Here is a 13761-nt window from a genome sequence, read left to right on the forward strand (position 1 = left end):
CGGTCATGAGGGTGGGGGGCAGGCAGACCCCAGGCGATGCCAGGGCTCCCGTCGGATCAGCCCTGAGAGTGCTTCAGCGCAAAGCCGGGCGCACGGGGAGCTCGTGGCTTTTGCATGCCTTAGTATCGTTTTTGCTCTACTTTTCGCCGGGCCACGCGGCACGTGGGATCTTAGTTCCCTGACCAGGGGTCGAATCCACGCGCCCTGCTGAGGAGGCACAGAGTCTCGGCCGCTAGACTCCCCCGCCAGGGAAGTCCCCACGCCTCAGTGTGGATGCCAGCACCTCCACCAGCCAAAGTCCTCAGTGCCCACCGGCGGTTCCCGGGCCGTGCTCCGCCCTTCTCGGCACTCCTCCCTCGTGTCTCTCCAGCCACAAGCCCACCTCGCTGGTCCTCAAATGTGCCAGGCACACTCGTGCCCCAGGGACTTCACACAGGCTGTTCCCTAGGCCAGAGGGGCTGTGCCCTGGTGGCCTCCTGGCTCCCTCCCTTCCAGGCTTCAGCTCAATGTCACCTCATCAGAGAAGCTGGACCTGGCAAGGACAGCAACCTCCCCCCAGCCACAGGCCCTCCCCGCGGGCCCTGGTAGAGAAAATGTTCCTCGACCCCTTCGTTTATTGTCCGTCTCTCCCCAAACAGAGTAGCAGCCCCGCAAGGGCAGCACCGACGCACGACAGGCCCTCAGGCGCTACCTGTCGAAGGAACGAGCAAGCACCGCCGAACCGACTGCGTTCTAATCGACGGCTCGTCTCAGCTCCACGTCACCCAGCTCTGTGCCGGCGTCCCACAGCCGCTGGGCGTGCGCTGTGCCGGGCAGCAGTGACCCCCACCCTGGGGCCAGCCTCCCGGGCTTCGTCCAGGAAGGAAGCAACGGCTGGAAAGCGGGGTCACGCTGGAGGGGGAGCCCTGATGAGCAGATGTGAGCGGAGGTGGGGGGCGGGGAAGCACCGCCTGGAGTCAGAACGCAAACCCCCAGCCCCCCTGAAGCTGGGGGCACGGTGGCTTTGGCCAGGCCCACCCACCCCCAGCATGCAGGGGGCTCAGAGGAGGAGTGAGGGACTGAAGCTCTGCTGCAGTTCGAGAGCTCCGCTGTCTTCCAGTTTGGAGAGAAATGAAAAATCCTCATCTCATGCACCCTGGCCAGGCCCTGGGTATTCAGATTCTGCCCTGTGTCCAGACAGGCGAGGGGAGGGGCCGGCGCCTCTGGGAGGGGAGGGTCCATCTGTCCTTCTCCAGGGACCGCCCCACGTGGGGTGGGAGCCGGGGTGCCCAGGGGGACAAGCTGTGTCAGCTGATGGCGGACAGGCATACCACGAGGTGCCAGGCTGCTCCTGGCTTTGCAGTGGCCCCAGAGGCCCGGGCTCCCTGGCAGCTGGGAAGGAAAATGCCTAATCTCTCAGTGGTTCCCGGGACGCGGCCGTCCTGGCTGGGGAGACTGAAGCAGAGGTGACCCGGAGCGATCTCCACCGCCCTCCCCTCCTCTGCCCCAGGCCCAGGTTCTGCAGGGTCCCAACCCCCAGGGGCCTGTCCTGACCCCCCACCCTGAAACCCTCCGTAATTCTTCCTGCAGGAGGGGGCCTCCTCCCCACGCCACACAGGCTCCTTACCCACGAGGAGTCCCCCATCCTGGGTGGCCAGAGGGAGAGTCTGAGGACATCACGAGGTGGAGACTGGGCGTCCCCGCCGGGCCCCGTCCAAACTCCCGACCCAGGAATCTGAGAGCCGGCACCTGGTGGTTCTATGCTATGGAACGAGGGGTGTTCTGGCCACGGCAGGCGGGGCTGGATGACTTCTCCACGAGCTCGCCCGTCCCAGCGAGTTGTTTCTGGGGCCGCCCTCTCCTGCCTCTCAGCTGCCCCTGGAGTGAGCCCTCGAGACGCCGCGGGGTAAGGTTGAGGCGGACGGCATGACCCTGGCCGCCTCCCCCCGTGGCCCCCACGCAGGCAGGACTCACGGCCCGACTCCAGGGCTGGCGAGCAGATGAGATAACTGTTTGTGGAACCAAATACAGCGACAGCTTGCAGGCAGGCGGGCCCTGCTGTTCAAACAGCCCTCTCCCAGCACCCGGCGAGGGCATCCCCGCAGCCGCGACCCTGGCATCGCCGCGCGTGAGATGGGGGCGCTCACAGATGACACACGCTCCTGATCCCCTGGGCCTCCTGGGTGTCAGGCTCCCGCCTGGGCTCTGGGGCAGCGGCGAACAGACAGACAGAAGGCCTGCCCTCACAGAGCTGACCTTCCAGGAGGGAGGTGTGGCGCCGGGCAAAGAAGAGGCCCAGCGGGGAGGGGGAGGGGCGGCCGTGGGCGCTCACGGCAGAGAGGACGGGCGGGGCGGAGGGGGGCACTGGCAGCCACGTGTGGGGGGGGGAGCACGCAGGCAGAGGGCCCCGCCAGGCCCCGGTGTGCCGGGGAGACGGCAAGGCAGGCGAGGCGGGGCTGTGTGGCCCTGAAGCCACCGCAGCAATGCGGGCGATCTGGCTCTGTCCCCGGAGGAGCCACATCTGACTAGCTTTCCGGGGGCCTCTCCGGCTGCCACGTGGAGGCCCCAAACTGCCTGCCTGTGTGTGGGGGGAGGGCAAGGGTGAAGCCGGAGACCAGGTGCAGAATCTTGCTCGTGCCACGCACGCCGGACGCAGGTGCCAAGGAGACGCGGTAACTGTTTGCGGAACCAAATACAAGGACAGCTTGCGGGCAGACGAGTCCTGCCGCCCAACCACCCTCCAGGCTCCTGGCGGGGCGTCCCCGACAGCCAGGCATCACCACTCCGCCCCGCCCCCGGGTCAGGGCATGTCACCTGTGGAAGGCGACTCTGGGAAGCCGGGCGACCAGGGTGGGAGGCTCTTCTTGTGAATTCATCCCTCGAAACCTGGGAGTCAGTGAGTTACACCGAGTGACCACTCGGCACAGCAGTTCCTGTCCCAGGAGTGAGCCCAAGAGAGCTGAAAACACACACGCACCCAAAAACGTGTACACGAAGGTTCACAGCGCATCAGTCACACTCGCCGAAGGCGGAAGCAGCCCAGCTGTCCATCAGCTGGTGATGGACACACACAAGACGCGCAGATCCGCGCAGTCCAATCTCAGTTGTTACAAAGGAATGAAGCATGACACGTGTGACAACACGGACGAACCTCGCTGAGTGGCCGGAGGCGGTCGTGTATCTGAAACGCCCAGAACGGGCAGGTCCACGGCGACGGAACGCAGAGCAGTGGTTGCCAGGGGCTGGGGCGCGGCGGGGGCGGGGGGAGTGAATACTGGTGGGTACGGGTCTCCTCTTTTTGGGGTGATGAGAACGTTTGGGAATTTCACGGTGGTGCTGGTTGTACAACATCGTGAATGTGTTAAATGCCACCGAACCGCACACTCAAAAGTGGTTACGGTGGCAAAGGTCATGTTGTGTGTTTTACAATAAAAAAGAAACCCAGTGGGGAGACGGAGGCAGGCAGGACGCGACCTTGTCCTCCTCCCGTGGCCCGTCTGTGTTGCTAATAGCCCAGGACTGGGGAGTCCAGGTGTGATGGGGACACGCTGCCCTCCCCGCTTGGCGGCCAGGGCTGGCCCACAGCAGCGCAAACTGGGAGGGTCATGGCCCTCTTCCCAGGCGCAAGGCTCTTGGTGACCTGGGGGTCCCAGCCCTACAAGTGGGCAGGAGGGTGGCTACCTTGCTGACCCCAACCCCGGCTCCCCTGGGGCTGGTGGTCCCAGGAAGGAAGATGGTGAGGCCTGGCCCCGCTGGCTAGTGACCCACGACCTTCCAACACACGCCCCGCATCCGGAGGCATGGCCTTCGGGAGTCAGCAGAGACCCTGAGGACAGTCCGCCTAAATAACCTCGTGAACCAGGAGGCCTAACCGTACCAAAGGCCCCTGTGATGCGAGGATTCGCAGCCGGAAAGGGGTTCGGGTGGCAACTGAAGGAAGCTCAGCCGCTTTGAGAATCAGATAAAAGCCTTTGGAACGCGGGGCGTCGGCACAGGTCAAGCCCAGGACCGCGTGGCCACCCTGACCCGTCCTCCCCTCCACCCCGAAGCCCCCAGGGCCGTACAAGCCCCGACAACTCCACCGACCCCCCCGGGCCAGGAACTGTGCTGGTCCCTAAGCAGGGATTTAACGATCACGACTGCAGAGATTCTGAAAAGGTTTCGCATGAACAGAGAGGAAACCGAGGCCCCAAGAAACCATATAACCTGTTCCAGCCAAGGGCAAGCCTGTGGCCGGGGTTCCAGCTGGGTGCCTGACACCCTGAACGAGGCTCTCCCACAACAAAGCCAGGCACACGTGAAGTGACAGGCGTCCTGGGACGGTCCTTGTAGATGGTGGTGACAGGCGTCCTGGGACAGTCCTTGTAGATGGTGACAGGCATTCTGGGACGGTCCATATAGATGGTGACAGGCGTCCTGGGACAGTCCTTGTAGATGGTAGTGACAGGCATTCTGGGACAGTCCTTGTAGATGGTAGTGACAGGCATTCTGGAACAGTCCATGTAGATGGTGGTGACAGGTGTCCTGTGACAGTCCTTGAAAATGGTGACAGGCGTCCTGTGACAGTCCTTGAGAATGGTGACAGGCGTCCTGGGACAGTCCTTATAGATGGTAGTGACAGGCATTCTAGGACGGTCCTTGTAGATGGTGGTGACAGGCGTCCTGGGACGGTCCATGCAGGTGGTGGTGACAGGTGTCCTGGGACAGTCCTTGTAGATGGTAGTGACAGGCGTCCTGGGACAGTCCTTGTAGATGGTGGTGACAGGTGTCCTGGGACGGTCCTTGTAGATGGTAGTGACAGGCGTCCTGGGACAGTCCTTGTCCATGTGTGGTGACAGGTGTCCTGGGACAGTCTAGGCTGGCTGCACAGCTCCCCTATGAGTGCCCCCGGGGCTGCTGCCCTCGGGACAGTCGAGGGAGGTCACACATCCTTCTTCTGCCTGGTTTTCACAGCCTTGCACACACACTTACGTGCCCCGTGTGCACCCCCCACATGCCCACTCACACACAGGGCTCCCAAAGCAGGGTGAGGTCCACCATGGGCCCCGGAGCGAGCGGCTCCCCCTCCACCAGGGACCTCTCTGCAGCCCGGCCCCTCCTCACCAAGTAGACGGAAGGGCAGTGAGCTGGGAAGCACACCTTTTCAGGCATAAGTGCCCTGGCTTCAGACCGTCCTACCCACATGCTGACTGTGGGACAGAAGGGGCCTCTGCAGCCCGTGCTGGGGGCTCGGGCTCGACGCGCAGAGGGAGCACGGTTCTCCTGGATGAGCCCCACCCTCTTCGGTGCCCGTGTCTGCCCACATCTGTCCCCCAGGACCATCTTCTCAAAATGCAAACCTGACCAGCCCCGCACCCCACCCCACCCAGCCCAGCTCAAGGGGCTTTCCTGGGCCTCTGAGCCTCCAGGGATAAAGACCAGAGTCCCCTCCGGGTCCATCACGCCCCACAGTCCCCCGCCTGGCCCCGGCCCCCTGGCCTCCGTGTGGTCTGTCACCTCCGCAGGGTCGTCCCCGACACATGCCTCACAACGCCACACACCTGTACCCCCAGCACCATCGCATCACAGCAGCCCTCACTGCTGTGGCCACTTGAGAATTCCCTGTGCCCGCACCCTGCTCTGTCCGACATGGCGGCCACCAGCCAGCCAACGTGGTTGCTCAGAACTCAGAGTAGTGTAAAACACACGTGGAATCGCAAACTCTTTTTGCTTTTTTAAAAAATCTTATTTATCTTTGGCTGTGTCAGGTCTTCGTTGCTGTGTGCGGGCTTTCTCTACTTGTGGCGAGCAGGGGCACTCTTCGTTGCGGTGTGCGGGCTTCTCATTGTGGTGGCTTCTCTTGTTGTGGAGCACAGGCTCTTGGCACGTGGGCTTCAGTAGTTGTGGCGCGTGGGCTTCAGTAGTTGTGGCACGTGGGCTTCAGTAGTCGTGGCTCGCGGGCTCTAGAGCGCAGGCTCAGTAGTTGTGGCGCACGGGCTTAGTTGCTCCATGGCATGTCGGATCTTCCCGGACCAGGGATAGAACCCATGTCCCCTGCACAGGCAGGCAGATTTTTATCCACTGCACCACCAGGGAAGTCCCTCAAAGTCTTTTTTAAAAAAGATCTCAATAATTGAAAAAGAACAATTGCCTGTTGAAATGACAATATTTTGGATATATTGGGTTAAATAACAGATATCATTAAAATTATGTGGGTTTCCTTTTCCTTTTCCCCTTTTCTCATTGCGGCCACAATCCTAACTGACACAGTCTGCTCTGCTTGTGGGTGCTGGGCGCAGGCTGGGCTCACCAGGCCGTGGGGGCCGACGCGTCCCGGGAGAAGCCGTCATTCAGAGCATCTCCTGTGGGACACGGCTTCGGGTGTCCCAGAGGGCACATGGCATGTCCCACCCCCTAACAGCTACTCGGATCACAAACCGAGCAAACTCCAAACTTCCGTGAGGTCCCTGAATAGTCCAGAGACGCCGGCATGTAGAGAGGCCGTCCCAGGGCTCCGTCCACACACGATCGGACCCCGGGGAGTCAGCTACGCAAAGAGCTCGTGAGGCGACAAGATCAACGGCTGGCGGGCCACGTGGAGAGGGTCTCAGCCAGACCCCCGACCCTGAGCCTTCACAAGCGGGATCTTCCCCAGGTAAAAGCAACGCCTGTAGTGCTGTCCAGTCTGTACTCCAAGGCGCGTGGCAGACGGGGTCACAGCAAGGCGGCGGCGTCCTGGCCCCTGCCTGTGGACAGGCACCTGGTGGGGCGACACGGCTGCTTGTCAAGGGAGTGGATAGGACCGCGTACCCTGTACTCTCCTGCCCAGATGTCCTCTACGACAGCAGAAGGACCTCTCTGCCAGGACCATAGCCACCCCCGCCGTCCACATCCGCGCTGCCAGCACAGCCTGGTGTGAAAGTGTCAGCACACAAACACCTGCCCTTCCCTCCGCCCTGTGCACAGCCAGCTCAGACACGGAATGCTGCCGTCTGTGCTCTGCCCGGGGCAGGGGTGGCCGGTGCCCCACTCTGACTTCTCAGGGGCAGGGAGGTCGGAGGAAAGGGCTCCTGTGTTTACTGCGCTCACGAGTCCAGGCTGGGCTGGGTGGGCTCGGGAAGCCCAAGGCCCAGGGAGAAGTTGCACTAGCTGTTGGGGGAACCAGGTGTGGCGGAAACACAGAGGCTCTGGACTCAGATGACCTGGGCTCCTGAGCTGGAATCCCACCTCTGCCACCGAGGTGGGATGTGATGACGCCAGCCCCAGTTCCCTCTGTGAACTGGGAGGGGAGCAGAGCATGGGGGTGCAGGGCACACAGCCCCGGACCCTGGCTCTGAGCTAGCTGCGTCCCCAGCGTGGGGAGGCGGGTCAGCAGGTGTGGGGGCCTGAGCTGCGCTGGATCACCCCAGTTTGGGCAGGAGGACGCAGGCGCAGGCTGGGAATCAGAGAAACAGGGCGTGACTGCAGAGCTGTGGCAGCACTGGCACTGAGTGGCCCCCAGAGAGGGGCTGTGACAGCCAGGTCTAGAGCCACCAATCAGCCAGATACACCCGACCTTTCACCCCTCATTGCAACCCAAAGAGGGAGGAGCCAGTGCGACAGCATTTTGCATTGAAATAGACTCAGAGAGGGTGAGCGATGTGCTGCCGGTCACACAGTGACCAGGAGCGGAATTGGGATTCAAATCTCAGCAGTGGGGCTCAGAGAGGCCAGGGTGGTGCCCCTTCCCCTCCACACAGCCTGGGTGAACAAGCTGGGGGGGGCTGTGGCCTCCTCTGGTCCTAACGACCCTCCTGCCTCTCAACACGTCCCCCGCCTGCCTGTAAGGGGGGCCACAGCAGCTGGAGGGCTTTCCTTTCCTGCAGTGGCTTCACCCTGGCTTTCTCGGGTGCTCCCGGGTCGGGACCACAGGGTGAGTACTTCCCCGTGGGTCCCGCACGTGGCCCACGGCTGTCAGGTACACAAGGAGACCTCCGGACCTGCCCCGGAAGCTGCGGCTCCTGCCCTGCCCCCACTGTGGACTTTTCTCTGCCCAAGTAAACAGAAGGCGCCCAGTGCCGGACGTCCTCCCAAACCTCCTCCTGCCACGTCCACCACGCTCTGGCCTCAGGGGCAGTGGGAGGTCCAAGCACCCAGGCTCGGGGAGGCTGGAAGCGGGTGTGGACAGTAAGCAGGATGGACACCGGACGCCAAGAGCGCGCGGGTGGTCAGCCGAGTGGGACTGCGGGCACCCTGGCCCCAAGAGAAGCTTTCCTCGTTGCGGCCAAAAGCATCTCTGCTTTCCTTCCCACCGACACGTGGCTGCCGGTACAAAGAGCCGAAGTCCTGACTTGTTTTATTGCCGCAGAAAACCGCTGCACACGGTGCGTCCGTCGGAGGCTCCGCTCAGCCACTCACCGAGTGCCCCGGGTATGCCGTGAACTCAGACGCGGGAACCGGGAACCCACTGTTCCTCACTTTCCTTATCCTGAGTTTCCATCCCCAGCGCCAGGCCTCCGCCTGGCTCTTTCCACGGAGGTTACGAGGGTGACGTCCTGCCCGGGAGCCTGTTTACAGATGCCAAGCCCGCGCTGGCATCTGTGTGCTTGGCGTAGGGGCCCCGCCCTCCGCACTGCCTCAGCTGGGCCCCCACGGAGCAGGGTTCCGGCCTCAGAACCGTGGCAGCAGAAGCACGCCCGCTCCTTTCGTGCCCAGAAGTCTGAGGGCATGAGGCCCAGAAAGGATGTGGAGGTGTGTCCAACCGTCCTGGAGCCTGACCCTCAGAATACGCAGCGTGGTGCCCGCGCAGCCTGGCCTGGACCCGGAGACCCACGCCTCTAGGAGCTGTGACCTCGTGCAAAAAAGGAGCCTCTACCAACCCACCCCTCTGAGCTCCCCCCTCCCCGCGAGCCTGGGCCCTCAAAGGCCACACCCCAGACGGACACCCACCAATCGCGAGCTACCAGCCTCCTCCTGCCCCTCCCTCGGACGCAGACGGACGCAGAGGCTCCAGGTGGGGGGACATGGGAATCTGTGGGGGGCTCTAAGGAAGCATGCCTGCAGGCCCCACACTGGCCCTCCGGAACTTGGCGGAAAGCTCAAGGGGCCTGTCCACCCTCTGGTGGACCTCTCCCGGCCTCAGTGTCCCCGTCTGGAGAATGGGACAGCAAGGGTGCCCACTTCAGGGTTGTCCTGAGGTCACATGAGAGGAAACAGCCTGCCATCGGGGTGTGAGCTGCTGTTGGTGCTGCGTTACGCTCACTCTACCCCCTGCCTGGACGACTACCTGTCCAGCAATGCAGCGATGGGTGACAGGCACCTTCCAGAGCCAGTTTGGTCCAGGAAATGCAACAGTGGCCACATTCCCACGTTTACAAGTTACAGAGTTCAGGCCGCCCCACCCGGGTCTGGGAGGTGACACCAGCTGCCCAACAGCGATGCGAGCGTTCTAACAGACAATGTCCAGTGGCTTCCAGAGGGCCTCGAGTGACAATGACCACCCCTCCCCTGTCCAGGGTGGTGGCACGGGGGAGGGGGCTGGCCTTGGGCCTCTGTGACCCAGACACGGCAGAGGTGCTTACCTTCCCCGGCCCTGATCCCAGGTGGCCCCAAGCCCCAGGTGGTGCCCTGGATGTCAGTTACAACTGTGCCCCACGAGCCTGAGACTGTGTCCAGGTGAGGGTTCCGACATCTGGGGCGTTAACCCCCCCTTAGCACCCAGCAGTCACCACCAGCCTCCCCAGGTGTGGAAGGAACCCTGACAGGCGGGCCGGGAACCAGGGCTACAGACACAGGGAGGCCAAGGTGGCTGCTGTCTGGGTGGGGGTGGGGCACCCAGGCTCCCCTCATGGAATCGACAGCCCACACCTCCCCGGGCGGCGTCTGTGAAACGGGGAAAATCCCACCGCCCCGCAGGCTGTCCCGCAGACTCAGGCGGTGAGTGTGAGCGCTGAGCCTGGCTGGGCAACGCATGCCTGGTCCCCAGGCTGACTCGTGCTGGCGGCAGGACAGACCACAAGCAGTGAGAGCTGGGCCACGGAAACGCCAGTTCCCGCCCCCCCAGAGCACCGCTCATTAAGCACCTACTGTGTGCTAGCCCTTCACCTCGCCCACGTTCCGGATTCTGAGCACACACGTGTGCACACACATGCACACACTGACTGGCAAGGGAATTCAGAAGAACTGAATTCAACCACCACCCTGCAGGTCCTGCAGGAGGCAGACAAGTGGCTGGAAGGGGGAGGGCGCCGAGAGCTCCAGGGCACTTCCAGGTGGCAGGGAGATGCCTCCCGACACCACCCTCCCCTGCTGCCGGGAGACCGGTGCGCAAAGCCGCCCCCTACAGCAGCCTCGTGGGCTTGGACCTTGTGGATTAGTGACCCAGCCTGCCGGCGTCTCCAGATCCTTACGTAGGAAGGAAAATTAATTTCTTCCAGTTACGCAGAAATGAAAATATGGGGACCCAAATCAGAGAGATTTCCTGGAGGTGGTAACTCATTATGCGGATCACCTGGTGACAGAGGAAGGGCTGGTGGGTGGCCCAGAGCAGCCCCAGAGGGTCCTGGAGGAAGATGTCCGCCCCACATCCTCCAGCTCGCCAGCCCGGGGACCCTGGGTGGGCTTGTGAGCAACCGGGTACCACGTCCCTTCCCCCCCATCACACACAGATCAAGGCAACTCCAGAGAGAGCCGGATTCCGACAGAAAATTGGTCCTAATGTGATATCCCCTCCCACCCAGCGTCCGCCTAGCTCTCGGGAGCCCCAGGCGCCACATCTGTTCCTCTGCTCAGCGCCCCTACCCTCCTCTTCCCTCGCATCGTATGAGGGTGGCCCGGCAACAGAGCCCCACGCAGCCGGGCTCTTTAGGGACCCGGCTGTCAGCTGCACAGAACAGAGAACAGAACCCCCTGCCTCCCTGGGACCCCCATGCAGAGGACAGAAGGTGGGAGGTGGGGTGACACAGCGAGACCCCAGTGCCCATCACAGTGCCAGCCCTCTATGAGTGTGCCCTGCCCCTGCCCCTGAAAAGATGCGGGGGGCTTCCTGGCATCCAGGGCAGGCAAGAGCTAACCGCCCCAGGGGCCCAACCTCAAGAAGTTTCTCAAAACTTGCAGCAACTTGGGAGAGCGACGAGGGACACAGAATAGCTGCCCTCCCTCTGTCCCCGGCCAGCCCCTGTCCTCTGAAGGCGGCCGCCCTGGGAACCTCCTGTTTCTGGGTCCAGGGGAGGAAACACATGCCCAGTTAGACATAATGATTTGGTGTCCTGGCCGCTGGTCAAAGTCAGGGCCTGATGGTTGCTCAGATCATCTCCCACAGGAGCACAAGATCTCTATTCTCAAAGGAAATATGTTTCTCCCTGGTCTCTGTAACAGGCCAGAGATCGGCCAGCCTCAGCCCAAATCGTGGGGAATACAGTTATTCTGGGGGCAGGGACTGGCAGGGGTCTCCACTCCCACAGGGGTCTGAGCACACACGCAGTTCCCAGGGGCCGGAAGGCGGAACAGCCTGGGGCTGTGTGTTCAGAGCCCGGTGCCTCAGAGTGTGGCTTGCCACCAGCCCCGCCGCCTTCTGCTCCACGTAAGCCCGTCTAGGGCTGAATTTCCAGCCATCTGTCCCTCCACGTCGGCTCACACCTCCCTCCCCGCCGTTCCCACAGCCTGGCTCCCAGCCTGCCCAACATGCAGATGGACGGTTCCCAAAGCGTGTGAGCAGAATCGCTGCCACGGGGCTGCGCCCGAGGCCCCGGAGCTGTCAGGATCCAGCGGCTGCTGTTCAAGACCTTCTCCCCAGCCACGGGGAGTGGGGCAGGACCCAACCCCCAGGACTTCACGCCTAAAAATGTTTAACGGCTCCTGCGCTGGGAGGCATATCCAGGAACCAAAACAAGAGGGGGAGGGGCTAGAAGGAGCTCTGGCCCTCCCCAGCCTGGCCACAGGCACCTCCATCTGTCCTAGGGTCACCCTCTGTGCCCCCCAACCAGTCCCCTGTCACATGGCCCGAGGCCTCTTTGTCGGGAAGCGCGGGCACCACAGGGGAAGCCACAGGACTCCCCACCTTCCGCACGCAGGTCCCACCTTAGGTCTGACCACACCCCCAGCAGGTCAAGCTCCCGCTCACCTTGGGGGTGGTCAGTGGGCGGGCGCTGACTGGGCTGGCCCCACCCCGCTGTGGGCTCCAACTTTGCAAAGTGGGGAGGGGGGCCTCGGGAGGCCCACGCACTCTGCCTGGCTGCAGGGAGACCCTAGGACAGCAGCCGCGGGCGGAGTCGGGTGACAGCGCGGCAGCGCGCGGACGGACGGGACACTTACGGTCCGGGGGTCCGGCGGACGGGAGGCGATTGCACTCTCGCGACCCGGCTCCTGAAGCGGCTTTTCTTTCGAACTCGGTCCCTGCCTCCGTAACTTGGGGGCAAACCGCGCGCTGTCTTCTCGCGCCGGCCGCGCTCAGGCGCGAGACGGGGCCGGGGCGCGCAGGGCGGCTGCCCGGGCCATGCCCAGTCGCGTTCCGGGCCGCTCACTCCGCCCGCCGGCCGCCCGCGCAGGAACAAAGCGCGCACGCCGCCCCGGGCGGTCTCCGGCCTCCGCGGCCCGCGCCCGGTCCAGCCGCCGCGCCTTTGGCTCGCGGGCGCCGGCTCCGGCTGCCGCGCGCTCGCCCGAGCGTCTCACGGGGCCCCGCGGCCCCCGCCCCGCGCGCCCCGCCTCCGCCTCCTGCCCCTCGTCGCCGCCGCCGCCGCTGCGCCACCTGCCTCCCGCTCGGCGCCCATCGCGCTCAGCTCCGCCCCGGGGCGCCGGGCTCCGTGCGGGGTCGGCGCGGGAGAGTGGCTCCGCCCGCCGCCGCCCAACGCCGAGGGCCGCCCCCGTCGTCCCAGCCACTCGGGCAGCCGCGGACCCCGGGGCGCGTCCTGAGAACTCGGCCGAGGGCGCGGGCCAGCCTTGGGGGCCGCAAGCTCTAGGGCGCAGCCGGCGGCCGGGAGCGCGGGTGCGAGTGTGGGGGCTGCGCGGGCGGAATGCGGGTGCGCGGGGTGCCGGGGTGGGAGAGCGGCTGCTGGGGAGAGAGAGACGCGCGCCGCTCAGTAGGGAGGGATGTCCGTGAGGGGAGCGCAGGGTGCCGCGAAGCGAGGAGCGCGGGGAGTGTGGGAGCGCGGGATGTCGTGGTGGGGGTGCCGCGGGGGTGGCAGTGTGGGTGCCGTGGGCCGGGAGCGCGGGCTAACGTGGGGATAGCCGTGAGGGTGCCGTGCAGGGAGCTCGAGTGGCGCGCTCGGCGGGCCCCTCGCCCGCGCCCACCCCCGCCGCCGCCTCCGCCTCCGCAGGCCGCGCCCTGGGCGGGCGGGTGGGGGCCTGGAGCTGAGCGCGCCGCCGCGCACACCCACCTCGGAGCAGTCGGCGGGCGCCCGCCTCGCAGTTTTACAGCCGCAGCGTCTGGCGTCCCGGCGGGAGGCGAGCGGCAGGCGTCCCTCCTCCGGCCGCCGCGCCCCCCCCGCCCGCCGCCTGCCGCCCGCCGCCTGCCGCCTGCCGCGTGGGCCGGGCCGGGCCAGGGCCGCCTCCGCGCTCAGCCGGCAGGGGGCGCCCTCCCGCCGCGCCCCGCACCGCGCGCCCTGGTGGCCTCTGCCCCACGCTGACCGAGTTACGGAGCGGAGTGCGGGAGGCGCAGGATTCCCGCTCACAGCTTCTGGCCTGGGGCGTTTGCGTGTGCTCTGCATTTATCTAAGTCCCATTCGTTTAATGTCACCCTGCAGGAACGCCCAAGCCGCTGCCCTGGCCTCTGTGCGCCCCGCTTCTCCTTGCCTGCAGCCCTCGCCCTACCTCCCTACCCGCGCCCAC

The 13761-nt window shown here is 64.7% G+C and overlaps 1 protein-coding gene across 3 annotated transcripts in view; it reads right to left on the minus strand.

Moving 5' to 3' along the window:
- The window catches only part of CBFA2T3 (CBFA2/RUNX1 partner transcriptional co-repressor 3), a 55562-nt gene extending 42149 nt beyond the window's left edge, over positions 1 to 13413 (minus strand). For 2 of the 3 annotated variants that reach the window (XM_060289403.2, XM_060289402.2), the window contains exon 1: positions 12250 to 12400. The gene's annotated coding sequence lies outside the window, so the exon portion shown is untranslated. Of the gene's footprint in view, positions 1 to 12249; positions 12401 to 13310 lie in introns of those variants that run through there. The other variant, XM_060289401.2, reaches the window with a different exon arrangement.
- Positions 13414 to 13761: the final 348 nt, after the last annotated feature.

Source organism: Globicephala melas, chromosome 19 (genome assembly GCF_963455315.2).
Source record: "Globicephala melas chromosome 19, mGloMel1.2, whole genome shotgun sequence".
NCBI lineage: Eukaryota > Metazoa > Chordata > Mammalia > Artiodactyla > Delphinidae > Globicephala > Globicephala melas.